Consider the following 14,077-nt stretch of genomic DNA (forward strand, 5'->3'; position numbering starts at 1 on the left):
AATAAGCAACTGTGCAAAAATATCCATAATTAGAAAGTGTACACTTTTTATTCAGCATTCCACAACGTATTACATGTGGTTAATTTGAAATTCTAATCTACGGAGTAATCGACGTTTGACAATTTCCTTGATACTCAACTCGAAATAGTTCTCTTTCGACTTTATAAAGAGAAGAAAATACTGTCTTTTGCTACTAGTGCAGTAGAAATAGGCAAAAACACCTTGGGGTCAAACAAATTGCAACAGAAGTTATTCTTGCGGTAAATAGTAGGTAACACACTCCTAATGAACATACTAATTTGAAAATTCATGAAAAATTAAAAAAAAAATCGTGTATGGTATCAAATGAAAGGAAATTTCCTGCTGAAAAGGAATGTAATATGGAATACTTAAAGAGAAGCGAAGATGCTAAAAACATACATCTATATTGTAGTGAAAAATGTGGGGTTTTTTTTTTTGAAAAACCATAAAATGTTTTTTTTTTAAATCGCAAATGGTATTAAATGAAAAGAAATTTCATGCTGAAAATGAATATAAAATAGGATAGTTAAAGTAAAGTGGGCATAATGAAAATTTACATCTGTATGGAAGCGAGAAAAGCGTTTTTTTTTTTTTTTTGTCGCCATCTTGGAAAAATCATGGAAAATTTTTAAAAATAAAAAACATGTGTGGTATTAAATGAAAGGAAATTTCATGTTCAAAAAAAAAAAAATTTGATTCAGACTGAGGAAAGGAAATAATGAAATAGGAACCGAAGCACTGAAGTCTCTTGTCTTCTTGTCTTGAAAAACATTATTTATTCATCTAAGTGGTATAAGAATGTGGATAACTTTGCGTCAGAGGACATTTTTCAAAACGGATGAATAAATACATTCTTTATAAAAAAAATTAACTAGGAAGAAAGATCAAAATCATACAAAGGAGTTTTATAAAATATTTAAATCATCAAAATGAAATCTCATCTTCATCCAAAATGTTTCCCGTGTTTGTGCAGTTATTTCCACAACAGTTTTTACAAATTACTGAGTATGGAAGTCCATATCGACGACATATATATTTTGTAGTGTCACATGGTTCTTCTAGTATATTTTTTCACGTACATTTAATTATATTTAAGAGTTGATCTAGTGCTGGGTTCAAGCCTGAATATTGTCTGAAATTCTCCATCCACCAACTGCCATCCCCAAAGTGTGGGATCAGGAGTTTGTAATTCAAGGTTTTTCCAAATAAAGCCCTGCAAATGTACTCTATACAGACAATATTTCGATGCATTTTGTGTTGGAGGTGTACGAACTATGTTAAATTCTTTTTTTAGCCAAAGCTATATTCCTACGGTATTGCTTACAGCGTTTAAGTGGCCTGTGTCGATGTTATCTCCATTTATTGACACAATAATCACATAACCAATTTCAACCAAATATTTGATTCCTAAGTAACATCTTTCAATGATATGAAATGGCATGTGCTCAACAGTTTTAAGAGTCAAATCTTTAAAACAAAAGATGCTAGTGATAATAGATATTATTATTCAGTTGTATTATTAGTTGGTTAATATGGAAGCCAATGTTGGATTCAGTTTTAATAAATATAATAGTTGGAATATTATTACTGTATATTTATTATGGCATTTTAAGAAAACATAACAAGGCTTTCCCACCAATAGATTTCTGAATGGCTTGAATATCACGAACTTTATCAGATTGTGTGACAAACTGTAATTCATCTGGTGAGATCCTACAGTGACAGGAGCAGGGGAACCTCGGGGGCGATGTGTAAAATATCATTAAAAGAATGATACAGTAAATAACTAAAATGTCTGCATCATCCGCAACTACCGTCACATGTTTTTTGGGACAATTTTTACAGCCCTTTTCACTATCACCCTAAGTTCGCTTCCACTTGAATCATAGAATGACCTCTCCTTTGAAAACAACTTGCCAATATGTTAACAAAACTTGTTCACAGAATTAGATAGAAATGTGTTTTTCGGAATAATGATATGTGAATTTTCATCAAAATACTACTTCAACTGACAACTGCTTTATGCGCAAATTGTGCATCATGTCTTTTATATTTGGTTTCTTATACCCATTGAATACTATGATCTCATATGCTTCCTGTTGACTTTCCTATCTTCAAATATTTTAGACGTGGATCATGCTAACTGATGAACCAATGCGCCACCATCAAGAAAGCAGGAAGTACTACGATACAGCTATATCGTTTTCACATTCAAGTTATCTAATGATTTTTCCAGTGAAGATTTATCTGTTTTTCTCTTTTGCGGAGTACTATGGTCAAATAGTGCAGTTGGCAGAGTATAGATAACTCATAATTTAGAAATTCACTAAGATCTTGAGCTTTATTGTCTAGGAGATACTTGCAAGTATCCTCTGTATTAAAAGATGTAAATTTATGTAGTGAATCTCACCAGCAGTGATAATTCTTTTTTCAGTACTCGTTACTGCTTGGTCAGTTTCATTGTTAATAATGCTCTTATCAGTGAGTTTATCTTGGATAGTTCTTCAAATGACATGACATCGGCATTTTCTGCAGTAACTTTGTTTTTGCCATACATCAATCCGCGAAAAATGTTCCATAAACCACTTGAAAGAATAGCAAATGGATTATGGCCTATGAAGAATTGCATTAGCACTTGCAATGCTAATACAAGTTCATGTCAGTATAATTGTTTTTACCATTTTCGACCTATTTCCTCTTCAAAAACACTTCGATTCAAAAAGCTGATTAAAAACTTTTTTCAGTGTGAAATTTACTTTTATTTGACATCACCCATGATTATTTTTTTAAATTTTGGAAACGTTTCATGATTTTTCAAGATGGCAGCAAAAAAAAAAAAACACTTTTTCACAGTAACACGGGTGTATATTTTTACTTTGTTCACTTTTCACTTTAAATATCTCACACTATATTCCTTTTCAGCTTGAAATTTCCTTTTATTTGATATCACGCATGATTTTTTTTGAATTTTTAAATTTTTTTTCATGACTTTCAAGATGGCGGCTAAAAACACAATTTTTTGGGATAGTACGGGGAATATTTTTAGTATGTTCACTTCTATTTTAATGTTTCATATTTTATTCCTTTTTAGCTGGAAACTTTCTATCATTTGATCACACAAATAATTTGTTTTAAATGTTATAATTTTTTTACGATTTTTCAAAATGGCGGCCAGTGTTCGCGCTCAACTATCCGTAACATGGGTCCCAGGGACCCATTAATGAAATAGATTTGGGTCCTTTGGTGGAAAAAATGAGTCCCTTAAATTTTAAACAGAAAATCTTAGAGCATAAATGAATAATATAAAAATATTTATACTTGGGGGGGGAGGCATGAAATAAAATAAATTGGTTATTTTTGCCCTAATTCTTTTCTGATTTTATCATTGTAAAATTATTTTCAAATAATACACTTGCAAGACTCAGTTACAATGAGATTAACTCAAATTTCTTAGTGAAAAAAGCAAACAGCCCCCCCCCTTCCCAATTATCATTGGCAATTACATAATAATAATAATAAATCGCAAGCGAATAAACCCAACGCAAAAATCGCGATCGCAAAAACGAAACATTTTCTCATATGAGTGTGAAAATTGCTCATTTGCAATCTTAAATCAGTATATTTGACTTTGACTTTATTTTGACTTGTTCAAAATATCTGTTTTGATTTTTGTTCTATTTTTAAAATCGCGCCATTTTGAAAATGGCGCGATCGATTAATACCCGACTTTTGCAAGTCCAAATAAAAATAACCCATCAGAAAGAGATGAATTATTAGAAAAAGAACAAGGTTAAAGTGCTTTTGTATAAAATTCAAGTATTCATAAGCAATTTAACAAGAAAAATGTAAAGTTCCGAACTCTTTGTGTTTAGCGCGATCTGGAAAATATTCGCCATTTTTTTCTCCCCTCTTTTTATTGGGGATGCAAAATGATGATTTTCAAAAGTAATTCTGGCTACATGAATACCAAATTGCAATATTTTTACTGTACAATTGTCTTGTATTAATCCTGAAGATTGCATTGAAAACCTCTCTTATTTTTAGTCTTCATTTCTGTTTTCAGGAATTTCCTCAAGATAAAAGTTGAGGGAAAGCTTATTCTTAGAATACAGTACAATGGGCTATTTGTGAACTTGCTCCCTGAGCTCTGCCCAGGAGGTCACTGTAAGCTCCAGTCTTATCACTAAAATTCCATTGACTGGTCCACAATTGGGGTGTGTTTGAATAGCTGATAAACAGATAGGGTCATTTTAGTCCTTTTCTGTTGATTCTCCTGGTCATTTTGAAGCTTAAAAGCATTTACTAAATAGATCTTAAGCATTTTCTCCCATTTTTTTTCTGGTTCTTATCTTTTGGGTTTTCTGGGTCCCTGGGACCCGATTTTTCGCGGAAGTTGCGTCCCTTTCCCGCGAATTTGCGTAAAAAACCCGCTATAGCGCGTAAACGCGAACCCTGGCGGCTAAAAACCAGGGCTGTGGAGTCGGACTGATTTTGAGGTCAGGGTTCATACTCAGTTTGGATAAAAAAATTCCATGACATTTCCAGGACTTTTTCATGACCTTGTTACATAAAGAGAATAGTACTATTTAATATAAAACTTGCCATTTTTTTTTAAATTTTATTTTTATTTATTTTATTTTTGGAAATGAGCATTAGCAAAACTTCTATGTGAATGCCACTACCTAATTGAAAAAATATCAGTGTACACCTAAAAAAATGAATAATTTTTACCTGTTTTCATCATATAAGTTTAAGTTAAGTAAAAGTTTATGGGTTTAAGTTTACAGTGAATGATGCTTAAATGTTGACTATTTTTTAAAAAACAGGTAGAATGATAATGATTGGGGAAATAGTACGGTGCAAATAGACCGAAAAAAGGTCTAACCTCAACATCCAAAGTAAAAGTTTCCCGTCAACTCCAAATTGTTGTGTACTGTCCACATATTGTTTGGTAAAAAGTTACACCGTTTTCAGCGTCGGGGTTTTGGGGGGAGGGGGGGGGAGAAGTTGGTAAATTAGTAGTTTTTACCAGTTTTTTGGAAATATTTAAAAAAACTATGGCGTTTAGCGCGAAAAGTGCCTTATACAAAATAATCTACACTAAATTACGAACAAAATGGTCCTAAACATTATTTTGTTAAGTGAACGATTTTAGAGTTAGGGCGGGTGTAAAAGTAGAAAATTTTCGCATTTTTTTTAGATTTTTCGGAAAAAAAATTCACTATCACTCTGAAAAAATTCACTATCACTCAGGAAACTAATTTTTTGTATGAGGAGTGTTTTGTAAAAGCAAATTGCGATTTATGGTGCTGGTGGTATGTTTGGGATTAGCCCTTGAAGGAACGACAACCTCACCACCTACTCAAGGGGCTCTACTTTTAAGGGGAAAAAAGCATTCATGGACCGTGGTTATGTAAATCTGTGGCACGGAGAAACCCAAACTTTCTCTAGACAATGCCGCAATAAGAATGAATATATTTTAAACATAGATGATTTTAAATTATAAAAATTCATAACAATTATGATTTATAGTTATATCATTTTTAATAACATTTTTATAAGTGCTGCTTTTGAAGTTTTTTCTTTAGAAAATAGGCTTTTTTGCCTGTATATTGCAACTATATTTTATCAAACTTTTTGACGTTCGTAAACTGAGTTCAATACTAATATTTAATAAAAATGTAGAACGTTGAATGCGACATATTGTGATGCAAAGTATTCACCAGTATTCAGTCCTCTTCATGCATACCACCGTCCTCTTCTAGATCTTTGTCTATGATATAAGTGCCCCTGTTATTACTTCCTAGACCTGAACAATTACTGTACATGCTTGAGCAGTTTAGACCATTACTTCTGCACTCGCCCAGTTATGGACGCATTCGGCTTTTTAAACGCGCACTATGAGGGAAAGTAATTCCTTGGGAGTTGCAGAAGGCATTGTTGTAATTGATTAAAGTGAAAAAACCAACGTAAATAAAGCACAAATATTGAAGAAAATACAGCATATAACTATTTCAAGGCTACAATGGAGTTTCTTCATCGGTGCAAAAAGCTCACCAGCACAACCAGAAGTTGCGAGAGAACTGACAGCAACCAAATGGACACCGGTATTTATACCAAAGAGGACCAACTAATAAGATTGTTGTAATTGGTCTCAGGTATTCACCAATCTTCTTTCACCCCCACTGGAGGTAAATTCTTTTTTTCATCCAGCCGCTGCTGAACTTGGTGGTAGGTTCTATATGAATGCTGCCTGGTAGCTGTTGAAGTGAGGGTAAGCCAACTTGTGTGTGTGTGAACAATGAATGTATGGGCTGCTTTGCAATAGCCTGCAAGTAACACTGGTAGCGAAAGCTATCTAGATCTTCAGTATTCTTTGCTCCAAACATCGCAAGAAAGAAATACTTTTCTGCGCACACCTTCTCCTGCTGATTGTCTTTCTTTGGTACCACCATTTTCAATTTGTTTTCTGATGGTGTGTGAACATTCAACAAGACTAGTAAGTTCATGTCATCACCAATCACACAAGCTTCAACTCCATTCTTAGCTTTATTAATCGCTGTTAAAACTATAAATAAGTCATCGTCACGCGATGCTTGATGAACTGTGCAACCGCCTCTTTGCAAGTACATTATCAGGAGAGAAATAAGGCACATTTTTTTCTTAGAAATTCACTTTGGTTGATAGTTACATCGATTGAGTCTTCAACTTTGACTTCAATGTTAGTGGTAGAACGTGATCTACGTAATTGTTCTTCATCTTTTGTGGTTCCTTGCTCGTATTCATCAAAAACAAGTTGCTGGCCTATAATGAGCAATTACGTAATTTATGCATTGCTCGCAAATCTGTCTGAAAGTAGCTGGGAGACGTCAGAAAACACGATGAAGAAGGTGATGTTCATCAATGATGTAGGACACTTTTTCTAAATAAGGGGTGATCGATGATTCATTTGAATCTGGAACCAAGGGTGGAGGATATGCACATAATTCAAATTAAAATACAGGGCGAGCCCGCTTATTAGAATATCGGTTAAAAGAATATCCCGCTTAATATAATACATTTTCAATGTACCAAACCAATGTAATGTGTTATTTTTATCCCGGTTTTTGGAATATCCCGCTTATTAGAATATTTTTTCGTGGCAAAAACAGTATTTCTTAAAGTCTCTCATATTTTCTTACAGTGCACACCATTCGATGTGAAAGAGTATTAGGCAGGGGAGCGCGTGGACTCAAGTAAAATTTTCTGAAGGCAGTGTGAAATTTTCTGAAACTATGAGGAAGCTCGGCCCTTCTCCCTCCCCAGTAAAAACTCTTCAAATTATGCATAAAAAAATCATTTAAATCATAGATAAAAATTATTTTTCAAGTTTTTTTTTTATTTTTTAGAATAATTTTTCCGTTTTAGAATGTGTTGTCAACCAAAAATTGTCGGAAATTTCTGAAATTTCGGATCACAAACACCCCTGGTATTAGGGTTCACACATACAGTGGTGTTGCTAATTGTCATAGACTTGGTAATAGAGGCTAGAGACTGAACAGCTAACTTTCTTTTCTAGTCTATCTCTGAATGTTTTGTTTTCAATCTTTTTTGAAGCTAGTAGTCTAACTTCAAGTGCTTTATCACAGTTCACGCAAATTGCAGAAAACCGGTTCGCGTTCCCAGTATTTCTACATTTCTAACTCCATGTGGTGCCTCTTAGTTTCTTTTAGACTAGAATACGATTGTACAATATTACTTTTTAATAAAATTGTTTAGTTATTTCTGTTTACGGAGGAGGTAGAATTGCATTTTCCAAAAATTCTTTAAAATGCGAAAATTTTCTACTTTTACACCCGCCGTAACTCTGGAATCGTTCACTCGACAAAATAATGCTTAGAACCATTTTGTTCGTAATTTAGTGAAGATTATTTTGTATATTACACTTTTCGCGCTAAACGCCATAGTTTTTTAAATATTTCCAAAAAACTGGTAAAAACTACTAATTTACCAACTTCTCCCCCCCCCCCAAACCCGACGCTGAAAACGGTGTAACTTTTTACCAAACAATATGGGGACAGTATACAACAATTTGGAGTGTACGGGAAACTTTTACTTTGGATGTTGGGGTTCATGTCTAATTGCACTGTACTAAAAAGGTTGAATGAATCATTACTAAGTTTCATTAAATTTGCTTCAAAAGTTGCCTTTTAGTGTCAACTTGACAATTTTTTGGTTCGTTAAAATAAAGACACATTCTTTAGTAAATTCATGTTTCTAAACCAGGTTATATTTATTTTAAAAATTGTTTATATTTATTTAAAAAAAATAAAAATAAAAACTTTCATAGTAAATAAATCTTTTGATTTAAATGTACTTGTTTACTTATTTGTACATTTTCAAATGCATATAAATTAATAGGTTCAAAAATTCCAGAACATGTTTGAATAATGACACTGAACGTACCAGTGGGTCGCATGGATTAGTTTTGCAGGCCGCATATTGGGCACTACTGTTTTTGAGCATTAGAATTCCCTTATTTCTGTATTCTATTGCATGACTAAAGATTGTCCAAAACCTTTAACAAATTGAGATAAACTCGGATAAATTTTAAAATAAAGATTTAGGAGTGATGGAAACAAACTTGGATGCAATGTTTTTTGAGATCTTTCAATTTTCCAGTTTAAATAGCTTTCTTAGTGCAATACTAAATCACTCAAGATTTCTAATACACTTTTTAGCTAACTGTTACTTTTTCCCAGAACATTTTTCCATGACTGAAAATAAATTTCTATGACTTAGACTGAAAATTTCAATTTTCCATGACTTTTCCAGGTCTGAAATTTGGTTAATTTTTTTCCATGACTTTCCAGGATTTCCATGACCCGTACGAACCCTGTGAGGTAAAAGAGTCGGAGTTGTTCGAAAACATTCCGACTCAGTGTTTCTTTTTTTCTTTAATTTTCAGACTTTCCTTGCAATTTTTAAAAAACTGACTACCAGTATAAAGGCCTACTAACAAGAAAATAAGTCATTGTAGCAACCAGCTAGCTGACTTGGTTGTTTATCGAAATTTTTGTAACAGCTACCTACGCCGTAGTCTCCTAGTTTGCTTATTTTTTAACTTTATTTAACTGGTAGCAACTGTCAGCAAACAGTTTTGTGCCTAACATTTTCTAAAGAATCATTTTCATATAAAAATAATAATATATTTTGTTACCTCGATCTCAGTTATAAAAGAGTAAAAGGAATGAATCGTTTGAGCAAGTCATGAAACTTCTGACGGTGCTTGGTAAATTCAAATGAGTGTTGGCACAAAAGCGCAAATCCAAAACATCCGACAAAATATAAATGTTTTTTTAAATCTAAAGACTTTATCTAAGAAAGCTTGGTTATAACTAAAAAGTACAAAATAAAATCAGTACATGATTTATTGGTTACAACTCTCAATAATTGTAGTTAAGCCTAAAATCTTCATATTAAAGTTAATTCTAAAGCTGCCAATAAAATTAAAATTGAGCCAAGAAATATAAATATAGTAAAAGCTATTCGTACAAAGCTGTATACCGCCACATTTTGTGTAAAATTTGTTCCAGACGTACATGTACCCGACCTCTCCCCTCAATATAGTGCAATGTTTTCGTTGAAATTTTTAAGATGAAATTTAAGATTTATTATTGGGGACATTTTTCCGAATTAAAGTATTTCAATTTTCATGGACTCTGAAATTAAGTTGAGGTGTCACCCACCAGATATGTGTCAATCGGGAGGGGGGGGGGACCGTCCCCTCTCAAGAAAAGATTTTGACTTAGCAAAAAAGTTTTTTTTTCTCTTTCAAGTTACAGCTTTAAAAAATTGAAAGCGCAGGGTTTGATCAACATCTACAGTAAAACCTGTAAAGTTGACCACCTTTGTAAGTTGACCACCTGCCTATGTTGACCGCTTTTGTCGGGAACGGAATTGGACCTATCTCATATAATGAAGGAAAACCTCTGTAACTTGACCACCTCTCTATCTTGACCACCTGTCTATCTTGACCACTAATGTAAACCAAATTTGGTTTGGAGTATTGTAAAAAACCCTTTGTAAGTTGACCACTTGTTTTTTTTTTTAACTTAATCAAGCAAATTATTTTCTTTTATTATTATTTTTTTTTATAGTTTTTCAAGAATAATTTTGATGCTTTAGACCAGCATTTTACCAACTAAATAAAACAGCAGCATAAAACTTATGCTGCTCTTTATTCTCCGAAGTTTTTCTTTTGTTGTTCTATTTGAGATTGCTTTTTGTACTCTCCGTTCAATGAAAACAGAAAACTGGTGTCAGTAGAAAAAGTACAAAGTCTTTTCTTCCAGTAGCAATATTTTGAGGCAACACTGGAATTGTGCTAAAGAGAAAAGTTACTTATTTCTGGTGCAAGAGATTAAGAGATAGGAGATTTTCATTTTCAACTGCCTTTATGAACTAGGAGAGTCCAGCTTGTTGCTCTTTGTGTAAAAGTTGTACATAAAATGGTTTCAAAAAGAAAGTTAGTTGAACTTGAGATTGATAAAAGTATGATTAAAATTATATGAAAAGGTAGAAAGTCGGCGAAAATTAGCTGACACATACGGAATTTCTAAAACTAGTGTCTAATTTAGTAAAAAACGAGTAAAAAAGCAAAAATATTTGAATAACATTTTAAATTATTGTTTCAAAGTAATGTTAAACAATAAAGTGAGTTAAACAGAAAGAGTAAGTACCAATTATTCCAGAAATGAATACATGGTCCATGGTGCAAGAAATGACAAAAAAATAAAAAAAAAAAATCATTACCACCCTTTATAAGTTGACCACCTGTCTAAGTTGACCACCAAAGTACTGCACCACAAGCGGTCAACTTACACAGGTTTCACTGTATTTGTTAAACATTAAAGGGTAGCAAATTAATCCTTTCCAATTTTTTTAAAAAGGAATTTTTAAGTAATCTCACTTTAGAAATCACAACTATTGGATAATTTGATTTTCAAATTGAATTTCTTACATTGTATGTTTACATACAATGTAAGAAGGTTTACAATGAAATAATGCAAAAATTTCATAAAAAGGAATTAATATTTCAATCTCTGTTTAGGGGTTTTCCCCCCTTATGAGGGGTGGGATTAAAAAATAAATAAAAAAGCCAGAGTAGGACGGTTCAAAATTCCGGAGTCGGCCATTTTTCTTCCGACACCGCAGCCCTGCTAAAAACAAATTTGTCTCAACGGTATGGATGTACATTTTCTGTATGTTCATTAGGAGCATGTTTCCTACCATTTCCCACAAGAATCATTTCTGTAGCAATTTGTTTGACCACTAACACTATTTCTACTGGACTAAACCTGCTGCATGAAATGTTTTCAGTTTCCAGGCCGTGTAAAACATTTGAAAAAGTAAGTCTTAATGGGAGTTTCACTATCACATTCTGCATCAGAATCACTATTCGTCGATTGTCCCTTTGCCCTCTCCCGTCAAAAAATGGCTGATTCCAAGAAAAGTCTTTTTTCTGCTTAGGACAATATGGATGTAACATTTCGAAACAATACAATATTTCTCAAATCAAATTAACGACAAAAAAATTATTTCGGCTGTTAAATTAATTTGTTATTTCGGGGTTTATTATTCGGTAAATAGGGGTTTTGACTATCGTTTTAGACGGGGGAAAAAGAAAAATTTGTTAAAACGCAAAATTCGTTAAATCAGGGTTCAACTGTATCATTAAATTGTTCTTAATTATTTACTGTAGCTTATCTTATCCGAAAACCAAATGGCATTGTGAAATTACAGTTCATATTAGCAGTAATTAGTTTTAAGAGTGACTATAGTTGTAAAATATCCTTTCTTTTTTTTGGCATGGAAGTATTAGATTTTTGTAGCTTTTCAGGTGCTTTTTGCACTTTTATTCAAATACGTATCTACAGTTCAGCACTTTTGTATCCAATTGAAGTTGGCAGTTTTTAAAAATATATAAAACTTGAAAATTCCAATTAATCTGGTTGAGAACCTCCCCCCTCACCTTAAGGGGGGGGGATTTATTGCACTAAACTCTCTTTTCCTTAAATATTGGTTAACTTTTCATTGTCTACTAGCTGTACCCGACGCGTGTTGCTACGCCAACAAAAAAATACATCATTATACTGATTTTCATGACAATCGGTTGAACGAGGCAGAAGTTGCTACTCTGCAGTGCCACCTGGTGGCGAGTGGCTTCAATGAGCTTATTATGCACCTTCTCCGTGGAAAAATACATATATATAGCAATTTTCATAATAATTGGTCCAGGTATCAAGTGAAGCCATGACTATACTCAAATTTTGTACTCACGCAGTTTGCAAGATCAATCAATCGCTAAAAATATCAAATAGAAAAAGTTTTAAATCCCCGCATTGCATGAAAAGCCATAAAAAAATAAAGAATTTATTTGTTCAAACTCAAGAAAAATGGCAACAGCTAACTTCTTATCAATGAGATCTTTCACGCGAATTAATTTCTGCAGCCGATAATTTTATTCGTATTTATCCAATGAATTGTGACTTAAATTGGAATAAAAAAGGAACTATCGATCGGATTTTTTCGAACTGGTCAATAAACATTCCCAGTACCAAAAATAACAAACGGTGAAAGTTTCAGCCAAATCAGCCTCTTGAGTTCATGGATGACATACAGACAAACATTCATTTATATATATATATATATAGACTAGAGAACCCGACAGACGTTGTTCTGTTCAAACTTTGTAAGTTAAAAAATTTCAATAAACCTTAAAATGTTTGAACCGTTCTGTTGAAAAAAATAAGTGAAATAAAATGTTTTATGCTGCTATGATGTCAAAGTGCATATATTTAGTACAATTTGATTTATCTAATGCCCACTGAGCAGTTGTTTTATTAACTATTTTTCTCCAATACTTGATGGTTTGTTCATTCAGCCATACTCAAAGGATAAAAAGCGTCCTCAGATATTAAGTGTAAAAATCTAACTACCAATCAAGAACAAACGGGAAATCCCGCTGCAACATCCCCAATATGAAAAAGAATAAAACAATCGAAAGGATATCGCTTAAAAAAATGATACAGGTAAAAACAGTTCTCTGAATAAGCGAAAATCACTCATTCTCCCCCCCCTCCCGATTTAAAATAAACATTCTTCAACTAAAATGACTAAAAACTCTTTAAAAACGAAAAACAATTCTTTGCAATTTGAAATATTTCGCCAAATAAACAAAAAATACAATAAATTACATTAACAGCAGCTTTAAAATGTAAACAAAGAATCACGCAACTCTATTGTTTATAGCCAAAGTTGCCAAGCCACAACGTTACTGTCATCCAGCCGATCAGTTAGCGAAGCCAAACTCCAACAGATTAGCGGTCCCTTTTGAACGAAAAATTTTTTACACTTCATATATTGCCTAATTTGTCCTTTCCACCTAAGATAAAGATCTTCCACTGCACTGATCTTTTGTGCACAGAACTACCCTGTTGTAATTTAATCTGGACGAAAATAAAATTTGGTTCGTCTTTAAATTCCATCATCTTTTCCTTTAATAATGTACTGATTAGCTTGATAATCCTTAAAGTATTCTTGACATTGGTGCCAAAACTCGGATATGAGCCGAGAAACAAATGTTGCTGGGTACTGTACTTTCTGATCATTTGGTTAGGAAAACCTAAAGCACCAATCCGGTCACATGGTTCAACTATACGACGACAGAACACACGTTTTGCGTGAACCTTCCAGTACTTTACTTTAAAATATATCTCATGACCTAAAATCGTTCAAGATATATATATATATATATATATATATATATATATATACATCTAGGCTTCTCTCTCTACGTTTTATCTATTCTCAATCGACAAATCACAGTAGGAAATTTCATTACAAAAAGCAGAGCTGGCTTTCTTATTGTCCTTTGGCAACGGGTTAAATATTTATTTCAGTTCTCGCTCAACAATAGGTTAAAATAAATAATTAATCATTTGGGAGATATAACCATCCAATGTTTAAATTAATTGATTAACAAAAACGTTTCCGATTCGATCCATCGCACTTC

The sequence above is a fragment of the Uloborus diversus genome, unplaced genomic scaffold, assembly GCF_026930045.1.
Source record: "Uloborus diversus isolate 005 unplaced genomic scaffold, Udiv.v.3.1 scaffold_213, whole genome shotgun sequence".
NCBI lineage: Eukaryota > Metazoa > Arthropoda > Arachnida > Araneae > Uloboridae > Uloborus > Uloborus diversus.